The sequence below is a fragment of the Triticum aestivum genome, chromosome 5A (assembly GCF_018294505.1).
Source record: "Triticum aestivum cultivar Chinese Spring chromosome 5A, IWGSC CS RefSeq v2.1, whole genome shotgun sequence".
Classification (NCBI taxonomy): domain Eukaryota; kingdom Viridiplantae; phylum Streptophyta; class Magnoliopsida; order Poales; family Poaceae; genus Triticum; species Triticum aestivum.
The window spans coordinates 545090641-545097451 of NC_057806.1; the positions used below are offsets into that span (position 1 = coordinate 545090641).

General features: G+C 45.1%; 1 pseudogene; it reads left to right on the forward strand.

Annotated features, from left to right (window-relative positions):
- The first annotated feature begins 602 nt into the window (after positions 1–602).
- On the forward strand, positions 603–4113 carry LOC123104636 (MDIS1-interacting receptor like kinase 2-like; annotated as a pseudogene).
- Positions 4114–6811: the final 2698 nt, after the last annotated feature.

Below are 6811 nucleotides of genomic sequence, written 5' to 3' on the forward strand. Positions count from 1 at the left end.
CAGTTTCCCTGTTTGAACCGTACTCCTACTGATTGTGTTAACCGTCAACTCATATATACATGCTAAAGTTTTCAAGAAAAAGTCCAACGCCGCACGACAATTGCACACATCGACATTAATGCTGTCCATGTCGAATACATACAAGTTCAACTTAGGCCCTAAATTTTCCAAGAAAACCGAGGAAAAAGTCCATCTCTACAGCTACAGGGCAAGCACGATCGATACAGTATTATTTCAACGGACTGGAAGCACGACCAATCTTAGACCAGTAAACCCGCTCCAAGTCTGATGTTTGTCAGCCTTGAAACATCTCGAGCTAGAAAACGCAGAAGATTTCGGTCCTATTGCGTATGGAAAGCATATAGCCGGCCGGCCGGCCGCACTATAGGAGCCAACTCGCTCGTCTCAGTCCAGCAAAACCAAAGCACGAAACGGCTGCTGCCTTCGGCTCCGCTCCGGACACCAGAGGTACGTACATGCGCTCTTCTTCTCTGTGCCTCTTGCTCCGAGACTTGTGGGAGTATTTTTGATCGGTTAACTAGTTTACGTGATGATCACTTGGGCGTATGCATGCAGTCATATCATCGTAGTACGCACGCGCCATGGCGGATCCCAAGGTGACCCCGCCGCCGCTGCTGCATCACCCGGTTCTCTCGCTTGCCCTGCTGCTGCTTCTCCTTCTCCTTGCTTCCACGCAAGCCGAGGGCCGCGCCACGCCCGCGACAGCAACAGCGGCAGGCCGCGGCACTTCGCTGAGATCCCAGGCCGCGGCGCTTCTCCGCTGGAAATCATCTGTCAAGTACTCCTCCAAGCACTCCTCGCTGGGAACCTGGAGAGACGACGGCGGCATGCACCCGTGCAACTGGACCGGCATCACCTGCGGCGACACTCGGTCACGCCGAGGAGCCACGGCCAAGGTCATCAGAGGAATCTCCCTTGGCGGGGCCGGCATTGCAGCCTTGCAGGGCGGCTGGACGCCTTGAGTTTCCAGTCGCTCCCTCACCTCGTCAACCTCGACCTCAGCGGCAACTATGGTCTCACCGGTGCCATCCCTCCAGGCATCGGCTCTCTTCCCATGCTCTCCACACTCAACTTCTCCGGTGACCAGCTATGGGGGTCCATACCCTCGTCGTTAAGCAACCTCCGGAGGCTCACGCTACTGGACCTCTCCAGCAACAATCTCACCGGCCAAATCCCTGCTGCTTTAGGTAATCTCTCAAGACTTGCCTTTCTTTATCTACCTGGGAATAGGCTGTCAGGTAACATCCCATGGCACCTTGGACGGCTTCGGAACATGAGAGAGATGGATTTGGGCTCCAACATCCTTTCTGGCCAAATACCTTCTGCCCTTGCAAACTTGACCAGCCTCAACTCTCTGGTCTTTTCTGACAACCGTTTGTCAGGACCCATACCTGAAGAGTTAGGACAAGTCCAGACTCTGCAAGAACTAGTATTCGAGAAAAACAACCTCAATGGCATACTTCCGCGCTCCTTTGGAAACCTCACAGAGCTCAGATACCTCACCGCATATCTGAACCAGCTCACTGGTCCGGTCCCTGTAGAGTTTGGGATGCTCTCCAACTTGATTGGGTTGGATTTGTCGGTGAACCGTTTAACTGGCTCAGTTCCCTCTGGTGTTGCCGGCAATCTTACTTCACTGACCTATTTTGCTCTTTGGGATAACCATATAACTGGATCAATCCCTCATGAGTTTGGAAATCTTGTGAATCTTGAAGCACTCCTACTCTCGGACAATTTCATTGTTGGATCAGTGCCGCCAAGTATTGGGAACATGTCTTCACTAAAACAAATAGCAATAAATAACAACAGTCTCTCTGGCGAGTTGCCGCCCGAGTTTGGAAATTTGGAAAATTTGGAATATCTTATATCCTACCAAAACAAATTGCCCGGATCAATTCATCAAAGTTTTGGGAAATTGAAGAGCATGATAGAAATGCGACTGTTCAATAATAAGTTCTCTGGTCCTTTGCCTCCTGGACTCTCCAACCTCACCAATTTGGTCGCCATTCAACTAGCTGACAACCAGCTGACCGGACACTTGCCAGACTTGTGCCACGGTAAGAAGCTTCAGGTTTTCCGACTCTTTCGCAACAATTTTGACGGGCCTGTCCCAAAAGGTTTGAGGGATTGTAGTTCACTAATATATTTCGGAATCAGCAAAAATCAGATCGAGGGAGACATATCTGAAGCATTTGGGGTGTATCCACATCTGAGTGACATTAATTTGTCTTCAAACAGATTTAAAGGCCGGCTCTCGCCAAACTGGGGCTCATGTAAAAACTTAACAGGTATTAATTTCGAAGACAACATGATAGAAGGTGGTATACCTTCTGAGTTGGGGGGGCTAAAAAATCTTAGAAGACTCATACTGAGTTTCAATAGGTTAACCAGTGAGATACCACCAGAAATCGGCAAGCTAACGAATCTGTACTGGATGGATTTAAGAAACAACAAACTATCTGGCCAGATCCCTAAGCAAATCGGCCAACTTAGTAATCTTGAGATTCTTCATTTCTCAAGCAACCATTTAAGTGGTAAAGTACCAGAAGAGATTGGAAATTGTCTGAAACTGTAGTCATTACATATGGAGAACAAGTGAACAACAGCCTTAATGGAAGTCTTCCTGGTAGTTTGGGCAATTTAGCTTCGCTGCAAAGAATGCTTGATCTTAGTATGAACAGTCTCAGCGGACCAATACCACCGGAACTCGGGAAACTAGAGGTATTGATGTTTGTAAACTTCTCACACAATCAATTCAGCGGTGCCATCCCTGTTTCGATTGCAAGCATGCAAAGCCTAACAATGTTTGATGTATCATACAACTTCCTAGAAGGGTCTATCCCGAAAGGGATTCGCAATGCATCAGCAGAATGGTTTCTCCACAACAAAGATCTTTGTGGAGACCTTATTGGCATCTCTCCTTGTAATTTACCCCTTGCGGATCATAGGAGAAAGCATCAAAAGATTATACTGTCAATCGGTCTTCCTATGTTTGCTGCTGCTATTTCAGTAGTAGTAGCATGTGTAATTGCCTTTTTTATTTGCCGCAAGAAAGTATCTCAAAGAACTGATGATGTGAACAAAAGGGATGTATTCTCTGTATGGAGCTTTGATGGCAAAATGGCATTTGAGGATATTATCAATGCAACTGACAATTTCGATGAGAAACATTGCATTGGAGAAGGATCCAGTGGTATTGTTTATAAGGCAGAACTTCCAGATGAACAAGTGGTTGCAGTAAAGAAACTCCCATGGAGGCGATGAGGAGGCACATGATGAAGAAAGATTCCAGCATGAGATTGAAATGTTAACAAAAATTCGCCAACGCAGCATCGTCAAGCTATATGGGTATTGCTCTCATCCACGGTACAGGTTCCTTGTATGCCAGTATATAGAGAAAGGAAATCTAGCTTCTATCTTAAGCAATGAAGAACTAGCAGTCCAATTCCATTGGCAGAGAAGGGTGGCTCTAATAAGAGATGTGGCTCAAGCCCTCACTTACCTCCACCATGATGTTCACCCACCCATAATTCATCGAGACATCACAAGCAGAAACATCTTACTAGATGCTGGCTACAAGGGGTTTGTCTCGGATTTCGGTATTGCAAGAATGTTGAAACCTGATTCATCAAACTGGAGTGCACTAGCAGGGACTTATGGGTACATAGCACCTGGTATGTTTATTCAACACAATGCTATCTAAATTCTGTTAGATTGAACACTCTGCACTAATGCATAATCCTAATTCTTATGTTCCTGTTTTGGACACAGAATGTTCCTACACTTCTCTAGTTACGGAGAAATGTGATGTATATAGCTTTGGCGTGGTGGTGCTCGAGGTGTTGATGGGCAAACATCCAGGAGACATACAAGCTTTTCATTCTTCACTCAATGACAAATTCCTCCTGGAAGAAATTTTGGATAAACGACTTCCACGACCCAAAACCGAGGCGAACAACGTGAAGTGGTGCATCTCTGTGGCATTTGATTGCCTAACCCCTTCACCCAAAGAAAGGCCAGCTATGCTAAAAGTTTATCAAGATCTTTCCATCTGAACTTACATGTTAAACTCTTGCGAGTAAAATGCAAGCGCGGTCCTAATTCTTTTCCAAAAGTGTCGATTGGGTCCTAATTCTTTCAAAATGCACATCTGGATCCTAATTCTTTCTAAGTTGTTCACCCGAGGTCCTAATTTCGTCTGACCGCCGCTGACCAGCTCGCGTGGCCCTTTGACCGCCGCCATGTCGACTCGAGGGCCCACGCGGGAGATTTCCCGCGGTTGGAGGTTGGGAATTTAAGCAGTTTGGCCCCTGGAGTTTATGCTTTCATCATTCCCCAGTCCCTAGGTCTTCTGCTTGCTCTCTTCCTCTCTCTGGCGCCGCGCCGTCGCCGCCATGTCCGCCGCCGCTAGCTCATCTGCCGTGAAGCACCGCGGGAAGAAGGCTGCCCAAGCGCCTCCTCCACCTCCGGCATTAGCCCTTTTCTCGCCGCCCATATCATCGCCGGCCCAAGCGGGTATGCTGCCGTTGGTACCATGCCCTAGCTGCCGCATTCGATCTACAATTCGTCTTGTATCAAAATCAGAGGCAAATCCTGGCAGGATTTTCTACAAGTGCCCCAACCACCATGTAAGATCTTCTACAAGTGCCCAATCGATTTGATTTTTCTGTGTTTCTTTTTGGCTGAATTTTTTTTACTCAATTTCTGTCAGATTCCACCAAATACTTGCCAACATTATTATTGGGAAGATGGACCAGACAACTATTTAGATTTTTTGGTGAGAGGTGGATACGTCAGCCCTGGATTGAGCAGTTTTGATTCAGCTGGTGTCATTGCAAGTGAAGAAACAGAGGTGCAAGTGAAGAAGCAGAGCACTGTTGAGACTGTGGTGTATGCAGAAGCAATGCAGAAGATGAATGAGCTCATTTTTCTCTGTAGGAGTATTCTCAGTGCACTTGTTGTACTGATTGTAGTAGTGGTGTGTGTAGGATTTAAGAAGTGATGTGGTAGTATGATGTATCTAGTGTTCAATGCTTGTTGGTGTATCCAGATGTTGATCATGTACTGTTGCAATGAAATTGAACTAAAATTTGGCAGCATTTTGGTTGTTTTTCTGTACTTTGGCAGCAATTTTTTTACTAGCATTGACAGCACAAATAAACGGTAATATACAAGGCCTTTCTTTTACTAGTAATTGAACTTAAAAGCAGTCTGAAAGACAGATAGATGGATTCAGCATTACAAGGTCTTCAAGTTGTGCAACAAAAGTAGGAAATAGCATTACATTTCCATGGTTTGTGTGAAACCCAAAGCCACATCTCAGCATGAGATTTCATTACAAACCATCTTGTTTCCTAAGCAAAAGAAAAACATCCTACACTGCTTCTTTCCATAACAGCTTTGTAGTCTTCACTTCTGAATTGTTGGGGCTTTGTTCTCCTTAGTTTTTTTCACTTTCTTCCTTCTCTTCAAACCTAGTGTAGCAGTAGTATGGCTTCTTGGAGGTGGCAGGGCATCTCTGCAGTTTGCAACGAACTGGCTTTCTGGTAGAGGAGCTGGCACTGCTGTTTGAGATTGTTGAGTAGCTATAGCCTACAAACCAACCAAACATTTAGTTAGTAATGTAGGTGAATTTCTGGAAGAACATATGGCATTGCATTTATTAACATTGCATTTGAATAAAAAGCTCTCACTTGGTCCTGTAAAATCTCAATCACAGTAGATGAAGCAAGATCATAAGTCATAGAAGAAGATATCATATTGGATGTACTTTTGCCCACTTGTGGACATGCCTTTTTCTGCAAAAAAATCAGAAATGTTGTTGAGCATTGCAATTTCAGAAATCTGTCAACATTTGAGGGAAACATTTAAGGGAAATGCACCTTGCAACTGGGCCTTCTCTTGACTGGTAGTTTAGTTCTTTGTTGTGTTTCTGGAAGCACAACCTGAATTGGCACATGTTCTTGTATTGATGGCTCATCTTCAGTTGTTGGCACATGTTCTGTTGCTGCATGTTCAGTTGCTGCATGTTCTATTGCTGCATGTTCTACTGATGCATGTTCTGTTGCTGGATCATGTTTTGCTGCTGCCTCTTCTGCTGCTGGCTCCTGTTCTGCTTCTGCCTTATGTGCTGCTCCAGGATCTTGTGTTGTTGTTGGTTGTCCTCTACCTAGTTCAGAGCACTTTCTTTTGTTGTGTCCTGGTTGATTGCACACACTGCAGTGCCCAATAATGCCATGTCTGCTCATCCTAGTTCCATTGTCCTCCTCTAGTGGGTTCTACTTTCTCTTCTTTCCAGGCCTACCAACTTTCTTCTCATAGTTTGGTGGCAGCATTTGAGGCCCATTAGTTTTAGGCCACACTCTAGGATCACTACATGGCATTATGATCTTGCCATAAGCAGCTTTGAAAGCATCAATGCTGTAGCACTTGTTGACAACATCCTCTGGTTTAATTCTTTCATGTCTTAAACATGCAACTCCATGTCTACATGGAATTCCTGAGAGCCGCCATGCCCTACAAGAGCACTCCTCCTTCTGTATGTTCACATCATACTCCCCAACCATGCCCATAACATGAAATATGTGTTGTCCAGCTGGTAATGCAGTGCGGTTGTTGGACATGTTAATATTTTTATCCAGTTTCTTTCTAATTTTGGGACAAATTTGACCACACATCTCCTCAGATTCCAGATTCTTGCTATAAAACCTAGTCATTAATTGGTCCTTGATCTTCTTAAGACAAGTAACTATAGGCATTTCTCTGGCATCAAGTATATACCTATGAAATC